Genomic DNA, 14,568 nt, shown 5'->3' on the forward strand with positions numbered 1-14,568 from the left:
GGTAAAACATACCAATGGAAGGAATGAAAATAACTTGATGGAAATAAACAGATGGTGGAGGGAGAAGAGAGATTACACAGTCTGATGCTGTTGAACTGAATAAAATGAAACATACAGAGGGCTGCCTGAATCAACTGGAATTAGTCAATAGAGGTAAGTGAATGTCATACCCCTAGACCAACGAGCCCCGGGAAAGTAACAGAAGCACGCTGTTATTGCCATCGAAAGTCGATCTAACATCTGCGGAAAACACTGGAACAACTCAGCGAGTCAGGCGGAATTTGTCGACAGGACAACAAAGCTTGTCTTTCACCATCACCTTTCATTAAAACCGGGACGGTTAGAAATGTCGGACGTTTTAACCAAGTCAAATCCTGGTGGGAGCAAACAGAACAACAGGAAAGCGCTCTGACAGGGTGCAAGTCAGGAGAGATTAAATGAGAAAAGGCCTAGGGTTCCCTGGCCACAGAGTGAGGTGAGTATCGAATGAGAGAATAATTACACCACAGTATGAGGCCATTCCAGCCGCTGTGTCTGTGCCAGCTCTCAACAACTACCGCCCGGATACAAAGAAGAAGTGGAAACAAGATTCAAACCCAAATCTGCGATGGAAGGACACACAGAATGGGGGCAGCATTTACAGTGTGAGACTGTTGCACACACTATGAGTGTGAAAGCTGTATTGAGCCCAGTGGAAAGATGCGCTGCTGTTCCTCGAGTGTTTGTTGAGCTTCTTTGGAACATTTCAGGAGGGCGAGGTCCGGGAGGTCAGCGTTAAGATGCAGCTCTCCAGTCATTTCAATTCTCCACTTTGGCTCTGTGGATTAGATGGGTCACGTCCCTGTGAAGTTAACGCAGATCATGTTAAGTTCGATCTAATTTCTACATCTCGTGGTTTTATATGTTGAAACATCTGTTTTTGAAAGAAACAGCAGTCGTCTTGTAATAAGTGGCCTAGCCTCTCAGCCTCACCATGCGAATCTGCAGCAACACAGTGAGGTTGCACATTGTACACGTCCGTTGATTGCCAGCTGTTTCTGTAGTGTAGTGGGTATCACATTCGCCTAACACGCGAAAGGTCCCCGGTTCGAAACCGGGCAGAAACATCTCGTATTTCCAGTTTAGTCTGTTGCTGACTATTGCCGCAATCTCGTAACTGGTCTTCATCAACGAGGAATAGTAAAATGCATGCACCCGTCTGGTTGTGGTTATTTACGAAAGCCCTGCATTCTCAATTTAACTTCCACTTCAAGCAAAACATAACTTATCTTCAGGTCTGTAAAGTTCGATTCCTGATTGTTTTATAAGTTGAGACATCGGTTTTAAAGAAACGGCTGTCTTCTTGTAATAAGTGACATGGCCTCTCAGACGAACCATGAGAATCTGCAGCAACACAGTGAGGTTGAACATTGCACAAGTCCATTGATTACTGCACCGCCAGCTGTTTCTGTAGTGTAGTGGTTAGCACATTCTCCTAACATGCGAAAGGTACCCGGGGCCACACCGGGTAGAATCATCAAGTGCTTCTCATGTTGTGTGAGGAATGTTTGCACAAAGTACTTTTGTTCCCCCGTCTCGTATGTTCGAGGATTATGAGGTTTAGTCTCTCATGAGCCACTGAAATAAATTCCACATTAAGTCACAAGCACTGAATTTTCGACAGGCAATGAGAATAAAAGGACCTTCCTATTTTGGATATTCGGAGCTAGTTCATCCACAACAGAATTTCATGCATTTACAAATGCAGATAAACATACTTATTCACCATCTCAAACATGTCTAAATGAACGACAAATGCAACTTACTGCGGATGCTTCATTCTGAAACAAAAACAGAACACACTGGACAATCTCAGCAGGACTGACAGCCTCTGTGGAGCGAGGTGGCAGCGGTCGTTCCGGGCCTGGGTGACTCTTTGTCAAAGCTGGAGAACTGGAAATGGGGTCAGATTCAGACAAATGTGGATGGGGCGGGGTTGGCGTGCCCTATTGGGCCTCGATAGAGTGGTCAGCAATAGGTGGAAAATGACGAAAATGTCTCGGACAGAAAGAAAAAGGGAATGTAAATGAGGCTAATCAAGGCTAACAAAGTTGCTGATAGTGGCGCCTCAAGAGATCAGAATGTGTTAATAGCAGAACAAAGTAAGCAGTGTGTCAGCGAACAATTGGCGACAGGGTTGCTCAAGTAGGATGGTATGGGCTGGGGGGAGGGGGGCAATGCTGAGGGTAAAACATACCAATGGAAGGAATGAAAATAACTTGATGGAAATAAACAGATGGTGGAGGGAGAAGAGAGATTACACAGTCTGATGTTGTTGAACTGAATAAAATGAAACATACAGAGGGCTGCCTGAATCAACTGGAATTAGTCAATAGAGGTAAGTGAATGTCATACCCCTCGACCCACGAGCCCCGGGAAAGTAACAGAAGCACGCTGTTATTGCCATCGAAAGTCGATCTAACATCTGCGGAAAATACTGGAACAACTCAGCGAGTCAGGCGGAATTTGTCGACAGGACAACAAAGCTTGTCTTTCACCATCACCTTTCATTAAAACCGGGACGGGTTAGAAATGTCGGACGTTTTAACCAAGTCAAATCCTGGTGGGAGCAAACAGAACAACAGGAAAGCGCTCTGACAGGGTGCAAGTCAGGAGAGATTAAATGAGAAAAGGCCTATGGTTCCCTGGCCACAGAGTGAGGTGAGCATCGAATGAGAGAATAATTACACCACAGTATGAGGCCATTCCAGCCGCTGTGTCTGTGCCAGCTCTCAACAACTACCGCCCGGATACAAAGAAGAAGTGGAAACAAGATTCAAACCCAATTCTGCGATGGAAGGACACACAGAATGGGGGCAGCATTTGCAGTGTGAGACTGTTGCACACACTATGAGTGTGCAAGCTGTATTGAGCCCAGTGGAAAGATGCGCTGCTGTTCCTCGAGTGTTTGTTGAGCTTCTTTGGAACATTTCAGGAGGCCGAGGTCCGGGAGGTCAGCGTTAAGATGCAGCTCTCCAGTCAGTTCAATTCTCCACTTTGGCTCTGTGGATTAGATGGGTCACGTCCCTGTGAAGTTAACGCAGATCATGTTAAGTTCGATCTAATTTCTACATCTTGTGGTTTTATATGTTGAAACATCTGTTTTTGAAAGAAACAGCAGTCGTCTTGTAATAAGTGGCCTGGCCTCTCAGCCTCACCATGCGAATCTGCAGCAACACAGAGAGGTTGCACATTGTACACGTCCGTTGATTGCCAGCTGTTTCTGTAGTGTAGTGGTTATCACATTCGCCTAACACGCGAAAAGTTCGAAACCGAGCAGAAACTTCTCGTACTTCCAGTTTAGTCTGTTGCTGACTATTGCCGCAATCTCGTAACTGGTCTTCATCAACGAGGAATAGCAAAATGCATGCACCCGTATGGTTGTGGTTATTTTCGAAAGCCCTGCCTTCTCAATTTAACTTCCACTTCAAGCATAACTTATCTTCAGGTCTGTAAAGTTCGATTTCTGATTGTTTTATAAGTTGAGACATCGGTTTTAAAGAAACGGCTGTCTTCTTGTAATAAGTGACATGGCCTCTCAGACGAACCATGAGAAGCTGCAGCAACACAGTGAGGTTGAACATTGCACAAGTCCATTGATTACTGCACCGCCAGCGGTTTCTGTCGTGTAGTGGTTAGCGCATTCCCCTAACATGCGAAAGTTCCCCGGGGCCATACCGGGTAGAAACATCAAGTGCTTCTCATGTTGTGTGAGGAATGTTTGCACAAAGTACTTGTGTTCCCCATCTCGTATGTTCGAGGATTATGAGGATTAGTCTCTCATGAGCCAATAAAATAAATTCCACATTAAGTCACAAGCACTGAATTTTCGACAGGCAATGAGAAGAAAAGGACCTTCTTATTTTGGATATTCGGAGCTAGTTCATCCACAACAGAATTTCATGCATTTACAAATGCAGATAAACATACTTATTCACCATCTCAAACATGTCTAAATGAACGACAAATGCAACTTACTGCGGATGCTTCATTCTGAAACAAAAACAGAACATACTGGACAATCTCAGCAGGACTGAAAGCCTCTGTGGAGCGAGATGGCAGCGGTCGTTCCGGGCCTGGGTGACTCTTTCTCAAAGCTGGAGAACTGGAAATGGGGTCAGATTCAGACTAATGTGGATGGGGCAGGGTTGGCGTGCCCTATTGGGCCTCGATAGAGTGGTCAGCAATAGGTGGAAAATGACGAAAATGTCTCGGACAGAAAGAAAAAGGGAATGTAAATGAGGCTAATCAAGGTGCTGATAGTGGCGCCTCAAGAGATCAGAATGTGTTAATCGCAGAAAGTAAGCAGTGTGTCAGCGAACAATTGGCGACAGGGATCAGATTGCTCAAGTAGGATGGTATGGGCTGGGGGAGGGGGGCAATGCTGAGGGTAAAACATATCAATGCAAGGAATTAAAATAAGATGATGGATACAGATGGTGGAGGGGGAAGAAGCAGATGGTGGAGGGGGAAGAGAGGTTACACAGTCTGATGTTGTTGAACTGAATAAAATGAAACATACAGAGAGCTGCCTCAATCTACTGGAATAAGTCAATAGAAGTAAGTGAATATCCACACATAGACAAGCTTTTAGAAAATGTCTTGATTGTCTCGGGAACGTATTGGTTCCCTGCTGTGTGAGCTCAGCTTCTCAAAGGAAACCCAATGTGAATGAATCCCGCCGAATGCGCCACAGAGGCTCAACAAGGAATAGCAAAATACATGCACCCGGCTGGGCCAGTGTCGCAATGGATAACGCGTCTGACTACGAATCAGGAGATTCCAGGTCCGACTCCTGGCTGGCTCGGTATTCGAACATTTGGCGTGCGCTTTAACTCACTGGGTGGGACAGCTGATTCTTGATGCAGAGCAAAGTGAGCAGAACGTCTTCAATTCTCGTATCGAAAGTTGATCCGACATCTGCGGAAGATACTGGAACAACTCAGCGAGTCAGGCGGGATTTGTCGACAGGACAACACAGCTCGTCTTTCACCATCACTTTTCATTAAAACCGGTACGGGTTAGAAATGTCGGACGTTTTAACCAAGTCAAATCCCGGTGGGAGCAAACAGAATGACAGGAAAGCGCTCTGACAGGGTGCAAGTCAGGAGAGATTAAATGAGAAAAGGCCTTGGGTTCCCTGGCCACAGAGTGAGGTGAGCATCGAATGAGAGAATAATTACACCACAGTATGAGGCCATTCCAGCCGCTGTGTCTGTGCCAGCTCTCAGCAACTACCGCCCGGATACAAAGACGAAGTGGAAACAAGATTCAAACCCAAATCTGCGATGCTAGTACACACAGAATGGGGGCAGCATTTACAGTGTGAGACGGTTGCACACACTATGAGTGTGAAAGCTGTATTGAGCCCAGTGGAAAGATGCGCTGCTGTTCCTCGAGTGTTTGTTGAGCTTCTTTGGAACATTTCAGGAGGCCGAGGTCCGGAAGGTCAGCGTTAAGATGCAGCTCTCCAGTCAGTTCAATTCTCCACTTTGGCTCTGTGGATTAGATGGGTCACGTCCCTGTGAAGTTAATGCAGATCATGTTAAGTTCGATCTAATTTCTACATCTCGTGGTTTTATATGTTGAAACATCTGTTTTTGAAAGAAACAGCAGTCGTCTTGTAATAAGTGGCCTAGCCTCTCAGCCTCACCATGCGAATCTGCAGCAACACAGTGAGGTTGCACATTGTACACGTCCGTTGATTGCCAGCTGTTTCTGTAGTGTAGTGGTTATCACATTCGCCTAACACGCGAAAGGTCCCCGGTTCGAAACCGGGCCGAAACATCTCGTATTTCCAGTTTAGTCTGTTGCTGACTATTGCCGCAATCTCGTAACTGGTCTTTATCAACGAGGAATAGCAAAATGCATGCACCCGTCTGGTTGTGGTTATTTACGAAAGCCCTGCATTCTCAATTTAACTTCCACTTCAAGCAAAACATAACTTATCTTCAGGTCTGTAAAGTTCGATTCCTGATTGTTTTATAAGTTGAGACATCCGGTTTAAAGAAACGGCTGTCTTCTTGTAATAAGTTACATGGCCTCTCAGACGAACCATGAGAATCTGCAGCAACACAGTGAGGTTGAACATTGCACAAGTCCATTGATTACTGCACCGCCAGCGGTTTCTGTAGTGTAGTGGTTAGCACATTCCCCTAACATGCGATAGGTCCCCGGGGCCATACCGGGTAGAAACATCAAGTGCTTCTCATGTTGTGTGAGGAATGTTTGCACAAAGAACTTGTGTTCCCCATCTCGTATGTTCTAGGATTATGAGGATTAGTCTCTCATGAGCCACTAAAATAAATTCCACATTAAGTCACAAGCACTGAATTTTCGACAGGCAATGAGAAGAAAAGGACCTTCTTATTTTGGATATGCGGAGCTAGTTCATCCACAACAGAATTTCATGCATTTACTAATGCAGATAAACATACTTATTCACCATCTCAAACATGTCTAAATGAACGACAAATGCAACTTACTGCGGATGCTTCATTCTGAAACAAAAACAGAACATACTGGACAATCTCAGCAGGACTGACGGCCTCTGTGGAGCGAGATGGCAGCGGTCGTTCCGGGCCTGGGTGACTCTTTGTCAAAGCTGGAGAACTGGAAATGGGGTCAGATTCAGACAAATGTGGATGGGGCGGGGTTGGCGTGCCCTATTGGGCCTCGATAGAGTGGTCAGCAATAGGTGGAAAATGACGAAAAAGTCTCGGACAGAAAGAAAAAGGGAATGTAAATGAGGCTAATCAAGGCTAACAAAGTTGCTGATAGTGGCGCCTCAAGAGATCAGAATGTGTTAATAGCAGAACAAAGTAAGCAGTGTGTCAGCGAACAATTGGCGACAGGGTTGCTCAAGTAGGATGGTATGGGCTGGGGGGAGGGGCGCAATGCTGAGGGTAAAACATACCAATGGAAGGAATGAAAATAACTTGATGGAAATAAACAGATGGTGGAGGGAGAAGAGAGATTACACAGTCTGATGCTGTTGAACTGAATAAAATGAAACATACAGAGGGCTGCCTGAATCAACTGGAATTAGTCAATAGAGGTAAGTGAATGTCATACCCCTAGACCAACGAGCCCCGGGAAAGTAACAGAAGCACGCTGTTATTGCCATCGAAAGTCGATCTAACATCTGCGGAAAACACTGGAACAACTCAGCGAGTCAGGCGGAATTTGTCGACAGGACAACAAAGCTTGTCTTTCACCATCACCTTTCATTAAAACCGGGACGGTTAGAAATGTCGGACGTTTTAACCAAGTCAAATCCTGGTGGGAGCAAACAGAACAACAGGAAAGCGCTCTGACAGGGTGCAAGTCAGGAGAGATTAAATGAGAAAAGGCCTAGGGTTCCCTGGCCACAGAGTGAGGTGAGTATCGAATGAGAGAATAATTACACCACAGTATGAGGCCATTCCAGCCGCTGTGTCTGTGCCAGCTCTCAACAACTACCGCCCGGATACAAAGAAGAAGTGGAAACAAGATTCAAACCCAAATCTGCGATGGAAGGACACACAGAATGGGGGCAGCATTTACAGTGTGAGACTGTTGCACACACTATGAGTGTGAAAGCTGTATTGAGCCCAGTGGAAAGATGCGCTGCTGTTCCTCGAGTGTTTGTTGAGCTTCTTTGGAACATTTCAGGAGGGCGAGGTCCGGGAGGTCAGCGTTAAGATGCAGCTCTCCAGTCATTTCAATTCTCCACTTTGGCTCTGTGGATTAGATGGGTCACGTCCCTGTGAAGTTAACGCAGATCATGTTAAGTTCGATCTAATTTCTACATCTCGTGGTTTTATATGTTGAAACATCTGTTTTTGAAAGAAACAGCAGTCGTCTTGTAATAAGTGGCCTAGCCTCTCAGCCTCACCATGCGAATCTGCAGCAACACAGTGAGGTTGCACATTGTACACGTCCGTTGATTGCCAGCTGTTTCTGTAGTGTAGTGGGTATCACATTCGCCTAACACGCGAAAGGTCCCCGGTTCGAAACCGGGCAGAAACATCTCGTATTTCCAGTTTAGTCTGTTGCTGACTATTGCCGCAATCTCGTAACTGGTCTTCATCAACGAGGAATAGTAAAATGCATGCACCCGTCTGGTTGTGGTTATTTACGAAAGCCCTGCATTCTCAATTTAACTTCCACTTCAAGCAAAACATAACTTATCTTCAGGTCTGTAAAGTTCGATTCCTGATTGTTTTATAAGTTGAGACATCGGTTTTAAAGAAACGGCTGTCTTCTTGTAATAAGTGACATGGCCTCTCAGACGAACCATGAGAATCTGCAGCAACACAGTGAGGTTGAACATTGCACAAGTCCATTGATTACTGCACCGCCAGCTGTTTCTGTAGTGTAGTGGTTAGCACATTCTCCTAACATGCGAAAGGTACCCGGGGCCACACCGGGTAGAATCATCAAGTGCTTCTCATGTTGTGTGAGGAATGTTTGCACAAAGTACTTTTGTTCCCCCGTCTCGTATGTTCGAGGATTATGAGGTTTAGTCTCTCATGAGCCACTGAAATAAATTCCACATTAAGTCACAAGCACTGAATTTTCGACAGGCAATGAGAATAAAAGGACCTTCCTATTTTGGATATTCGGAGCTAGTTCATCCACAACAGAATTTCATGCATTTACAAATGCAGATAAACATACTTATTCACCATCTCAAACATGTCTAAATGAACGACAAATGCAACTTACTGCGGATGCTTCATTCTGAAACAAAAACAGAACACACTGGACAATCTCAGCAGGACTGACAGCCTCTGTGGAGCGAGGTGGCAGCGGTCGTTCCGGGCCTGGGTGACTCTTTGTCAAAGCTGGAGAACTGGAAATGGGGTCAGATTCAGACAAATGTGGATGGGGCGGGGTTGGCGTGCCCTATTGGGCCTCGATAGAGTGGTCAGCAATAGGTGGAAAATGACGAAAATGTCTCGGACAGAAAGAAAAAGGGAATGTAAATGAGGCTAATCAAGGCTAACAAAGTTGCTGATAGTGGCGCCTCAAGAGATCAGAATGTGTTAATAGCAGAACAAAGTAAGCAGTGTGTCAGCGAACAATTGGCGACAGGGTTGCTCAAGTAGGATGGTATGGGCTGGGGGGAGGGGGGCAATGCTGAGGGTAAAACATACCAATGGAAGGAATGAAAATAACTTGATGGAAATAAACAGATGGTGGAGGGAGAAGAGAGATTACACAGTCTGATGTTGTTGAACTGAATAAAATGAAACATACAGAGGGCTGCCTGAATCAACTGGAATTAGTCAATAGAGGTAAGTGAATGTCATACCCCTCGACCCACGAGCCCCGGGAAAGTAACAGAAGCACGCTGTTATTGCCATCGAAAGTCGATCTAACATCTGCGGAAAATACTGGAACAACTCAGCGAGTCAGGCGGAATTTGTCGACAGGACAACAAAGCTTGTCTTTCACCATCACCTTTCATTAAAACCGGGACGGGTTAGAAATGTCGGACGTTTTAACCAAGTCAAATCCTGGTGGGAGCAAACAGAACAACAGGAAAGCGCTCTGACAGGGTGCAAGTCAGGAGAGATTAAATGAGAAAAGGCCTATGGTTCCCTGGCCACAGAGTGAGGTGAGCATCGAATGAGAGAATAATTACACCACAGTATGAGGCCATTCCAGCCGCTGTGTCTGTGCCAGCTCTCAACAACTACCGCCCGGATACAAAGAAGAAGTGGAAACAAGATTCAAACCCAATTCTGCGATGGAAGGACACACAGAATGGGGGCAGCATTTGCAGTGTGAGACTGTTGCACACACTATGAGTGTGCAAGCTGTATTGAGCCCAGTGGAAAGATGCGCTGCTGTTCCTCGAGTGTTTGTTGAGCTTCTTTGGAACATTTCAGGAGGCCGAGGTCCGGGAGGTCAGCGTTAAGATGCAGCTCTCCAGTCAGTTCAATTCTCCACTTTGGCTCTGTGGATTAGATGGGTCACGTCCCTGTGAAGTTAACGCAGATCATGTTAAGTTCGATCTAATTTCTACATCTTGTGGTTTTATATGTTGAAACATCTGTTTTTGAAAGAAACAGCAGTCGTCTTGTAATAAGTGGCCTGGCCTCTCAGCCTCACCATGCGAATCTGCAGCAACACAGTGAGGTTGCACATTGTACACGTCCGTTGATTTCCAGCTGTTTCTATAGTGTAGTGGTTATCACATTCGCCTAACACGCGAAAAGTTCGAAACCGGGCAGAAACATCTCGTACTTCCAGTTTAGTCTGTTGCTGACTATTGCCGCAATCTCGTAACTGGTCTTCATCAACGAGGAATAGCAAAATGCATGCACCCGTATGGTTGTGGTTATTTTCGAAAGCCCTGCCTTCTCAATTTAACTTCCACTTCAAGCATAACTTATCTTCAGGTCTGTAAAGTTCGATTTCTGATTGTTTTATAAGTTGAGACATCGGTTTTAAAGAAACGGCTGTCTTCTTGTAATAAGTGACATGGCCTCTCAGACGAACCATGAGAATCTGCAGCAACACAGTGAGGTTGAACATTGCACAAGTCCATTGATTACTGCACCGCCAGCGGTTTCTGTAGTGTAGTGGTTAGCACATTCCCCTAACATGGGAAAGGTCCCCGAGGCCATACCGGGTAGAAACATCAAGTGCTTCTCATGTTGTGTGAGGAATGTTTGCACAAAGTACTTTTGTTCCCCCATCTCGTATGTTCGAGGATTATGAGGTTTAGTCTCTCATGAGCCACTAAAATAAATTCCACATTAACTCACAAGCACTGAATTTTCGACAGGCAATGAGAAGAAAAGGACCTTCTTATTTTGGATATTCGGAGCTAGTTCATCCACAACAGAATTTCATGCATTTACAAATGCAGATTAACATACTTATTCACCATCTCAAACATGTCTAAATAAACGACAAATGTAACTTACTGCGGATGCTTCATTCTGAAACAAAAACAGAACATACTGGACAATCTCAGCAGGACTGACAGCCTCTGTGGAGCGAGATGGCAGCGGTCGTTCCGGGCCTGGGTGACTCTTTGTCAAAGCTGGAGAACTGGAAATGGGGTCAGATTCAGACTAATGTGGATGGGGCGGGGTTGGCGTGCCCTATTGGGCCTCGATAGAGTGGTCAGCAATAGGTGGAAAATGACGAAAATGTCTCGGACAGAAAGAAAAAGGGAATGTAAATGAGGCTAATCAAGGCTAACAAAGGTGCTGATAGTGGCGCCTCAAGAGATCAGAATGTGTTAATAGCAGAACAAAGTAAGCAGTGTGTCAGCGAACAATTGGCGACAGGGTTGCTCAAGTAGGATGGTATGGGCTGGGGGGAGGGGGGCAATGCTGAGGGTAAAACATACCAATGAAAGGAATGAAAATAACTTGATGGAAATAAACAGATGGTGGAGGTAGAAGAGAGATTACACAGTCTGATGTTGTTGAACTGAATAAAATGAAACATACAGAGAGCTGCCTGAATCAACTGGAATTAGTCAATAGAGGTAAGTGAATGTCATACCCCTAGACCAACGAGCCCCGGGAACGTAACAGAAGCACGCTGTTATTGCCATCGAAAGTCGATCTAACATCTGCGGAAAATACTGGAACAACTCAGCGAGTCAGGCGGGATTTGTCGACAGGACAACAAAGCTTGTCTTTCACCATCACCTTTCATTTAAACCGGGGCGGGTGAGAAATGTCGGACGTTTTAACCAAGTCAAATCCTGGTGGGAGCAAACAGAACAACAGGAAAGCGGTCTGACAGGGTGCAAGTCAGGAGAGATTAAATGAGAAAAGGCCTAGGGTTCCCTGGCCACAGAGTGAGGTGAGCATCGAATGAGAGGATAATTACACCACAGTATGAGGCCATTCTAGCCGCTGTGTCTGTGCCAGCTCTCAACAACTACCGCCCGGATACAAAGAAGAAGTGGAAACAAGATTCAAACCCAAATCTGCGATGGAAGTACACACAGAATGGGGGCAGCATTTGCAGTGTGAGACTGTTGCACACACTATGAGTGTGCAAGCTGTATTGAGCCCAGTGGAAAGATGCGCTGCTGTTCCTCGAGTGTTTGTTGAGCTTCTTTGGAACATTTCAGGAGGCCGAGGTCCGGGAGGTCAGCGTTAAGATGCAGCTCTCCAGTCAGTTCAATTCTCCACTTTGGCTCTGTGGATTAGATGGGTCACGTCCCTGTGAAGTTAACGCAGATCATGTTAAGTTCGATCTAATTTCTACATCTTGTGGTTTTATATGTTGAAACATCTGTTTTTGAAAGAAACAGCAGTCGTCTTGTAATAAGTGGCCTGGCCTCTCAGCCTCACCATGCGAATCTGCAGCAACACAGAGAGGTTGCACATTGTACACGTCCGTTGATTGCCAGCTGTTTCTGTAGTGTAGTGGTTATCACATTCGCCTAACACGCGAAAAGTTCGAAACCGAGCAGAAACTTCTCGTACTTCCAGTTTAGTCTGTTGCTGACTATTGCCGCAATCTCGTAACTGGTCTTCATCAACGAGGAATAGCAAAATGCATGCACCCGTATGGTTGTGGTTATTTTCGAAAGCCCTGCCTTCTCAATTTAACTTCCACTTCAAGCATAACTTATCTTCAGGTCTGTAAAGTTCGATTCCTGATTGTTTTATAAGTTGAGACATCGGTTTTAAAGAAACGGCTGTCTTCTTGTAATAAGTGACATGGCCTCTCAGACGAACCATGAGAAGCTGCAGCAACACAGTGAGGTTGAACACTGCACAAGTCCATTGATTACTGCACCGCCAGCGGTTTCTGTAGTGTAGTGGTTAGCACATTCCCCTAACATGCGAAAGGTCCCCGAGGCCATACCGGTTAGAAACATCAAGTGCTTCTCATGTTGTGTGAGGAATGTTTGCACAAAGTACTTTTGTTCCCCCATCTCGTATGTTCGAGGATTATGAGGTTTAGTCTCTCATGAGCCACTAAAATAAATTCCACATTAAGTCACAAGCACTGAATTTTCGACAGGCAATGAGAAGAAAAGGACCTTCTTATTTTGGATATTCGGAGCTAGTTCATCCACAACAGAATTTCATGCATTTACAAATGCAGATAAACATACTTATTCACCATCTCAAACATGTCTAAATGAACGACAAATGCAACTTACTGCGGATGCTTCATTCTGAAACAAAAACAGAACATACTGGACAATCTCAGCAGGACTGACAGCCTCTGTGGAGCGAGATGGCAGCGGTCGTTCCGGGCCTGGGTGACTCTTTGTCAAAGCTGGAGAACTGGAAATGGGGTCAGATTCAGACTAATGTGGATGGGGCGGGGTTGGCGTGCCCGATTGGGCCTCGATAGAGTGGTCAGCAATAGGTGGAAAATGACGAAAATGTCTCGGACAGAAAGAAAAAGGGAATGTAAATGAGGCTAATCAAGGCTAACAAAGGTGCTGATAGTGGCGCCTCAAGAGATCAGAATGTGTTAATAGCAGAACAAAGTAAGCAGTGTGTCAGCGAACAATTGGCCACAGGGATCAGATTGCTCAAGTAGGATGGTATGGGCTGGGGGGAGGGGGGCAATGCTGAGGGTAAAACATACCAATGGAAGGAATGAAAATAACTTGATGGAAATAAACAGATGGTGGAGGGAGAAGAGAGATTACACAGTCTGATGTTGTTGAACTGAATAAAATGAAACATACAAAGAGCTGCCTGAATCTACTGGAATAAGTCAATAGAGGTAAGTGAATGTCCACACATAGACAAGCTTTTAGACAATGTCGCGATTGTCTCGCGAACCTATTGGTTCCCTGCTGTGTGAGCTCAGCTTCTCAAAGCAAACCCAATGTGAATGAATCCCGCCGAATGAGCCGCATAGAAATGAAGAAAACATATCGCCTGACCAACAGAAAACGTTATCAAAGGGCTCGTCCGAGATTTGAACCCGGGACCTCCCGCAAGTTTCGCAATCGAGACACCCAAAGCGAGAATCATACTCCTAGACCAACGAGCCGCGGAACTGGCACAGAAGCACGCTGTTATAGCCATCGAAAGTTGATCCAACATCTGCGGAAGATACTGGAACAACTCAGCGAGTCAGGCGGGATATGTCGACAGGACAACAAAGCTCGTCTTTCACCATCACCTTTCATTAAAACCGGGACGGGTTAGAAATGTCGGACGTTTTAACCAAGTCAAATCCCGGTGGGAGCAAACAGAACAACAGGAAAGCGCTCTGACAGGGTGCAAGTCAGGAGAGATTAAATGAGAAAAGGCAGTCGTCTTGTAATAAGTGGCGTAGCCTCTCAGCCTCACCATGCGAATCTGCAGCAGCACAGTGAGGTTGCACATTGTACACGTCCGTGGGTTGCCAGCTGTTTCTGTAGTGTAGTGATTATCACCTTCGCCTCACACGCGAAAGGTCCCCGGTTCGAAACCGGGCAGAAACATCTCGGGCTACCAGGTTGTTCTGTTGCTGACTTTTGCCGCAATCTCATAACTGGTCTTCATCACCGAAAAATAGCAAAATGCATGCACCCGTATGGTTGTGGTTATT

The 14,568-nt window shown here is 45.6% G+C and overlaps 4 non-coding genes across 4 annotated transcripts; all 4 read left to right on the forward strand.

Annotated features, from left to right (window-relative positions):
* The first annotated feature begins 1,033 nt into the window (after positions 1 to 1,033).
* On the forward strand, positions 1,034 to 1,106 carry trnav-aac (transfer RNA valine (anticodon AAC)). Its single transcript has one exon. It is a non-coding gene; the product is annotated as a tRNA-Val (tRNA).
* A 4,647-nt stretch (positions 1,107 to 5,753) lies between these two features.
* Positions 5,754 to 5,826, forward strand: trnav-aac (transfer RNA valine (anticodon AAC)). Its single transcript has one exon. It is a non-coding gene; the product is annotated as a tRNA-Val (tRNA).
* A 2,150-nt stretch (positions 5,827 to 7,976) lies between these two features.
* trnav-aac (transfer RNA valine (anticodon AAC)) lies at positions 7,977 to 8,049 on the forward strand. The gene has a single exon. It is a non-coding gene; the product is annotated as a tRNA-Val (tRNA).
* A 6,339-nt stretch (positions 8,050 to 14,388) lies between these two features.
* Positions 14,389 to 14,461, forward strand: trnav-cac (transfer RNA valine (anticodon CAC)). The gene has a single exon. It is a non-coding gene; the product is annotated as a tRNA-Val (tRNA).
* The last annotated feature ends 107 nt before the right edge of the window (positions 14,462 to 14,568 follow it).

This window comes from Scyliorhinus torazame, chromosome 5 (genome assembly GCF_047496885.1).
Source record: "Scyliorhinus torazame isolate Kashiwa2021f chromosome 5, sScyTor2.1, whole genome shotgun sequence".
NCBI lineage: Eukaryota > Metazoa > Chordata > Chondrichthyes > Carcharhiniformes > Scyliorhinidae > Scyliorhinus > Scyliorhinus torazame.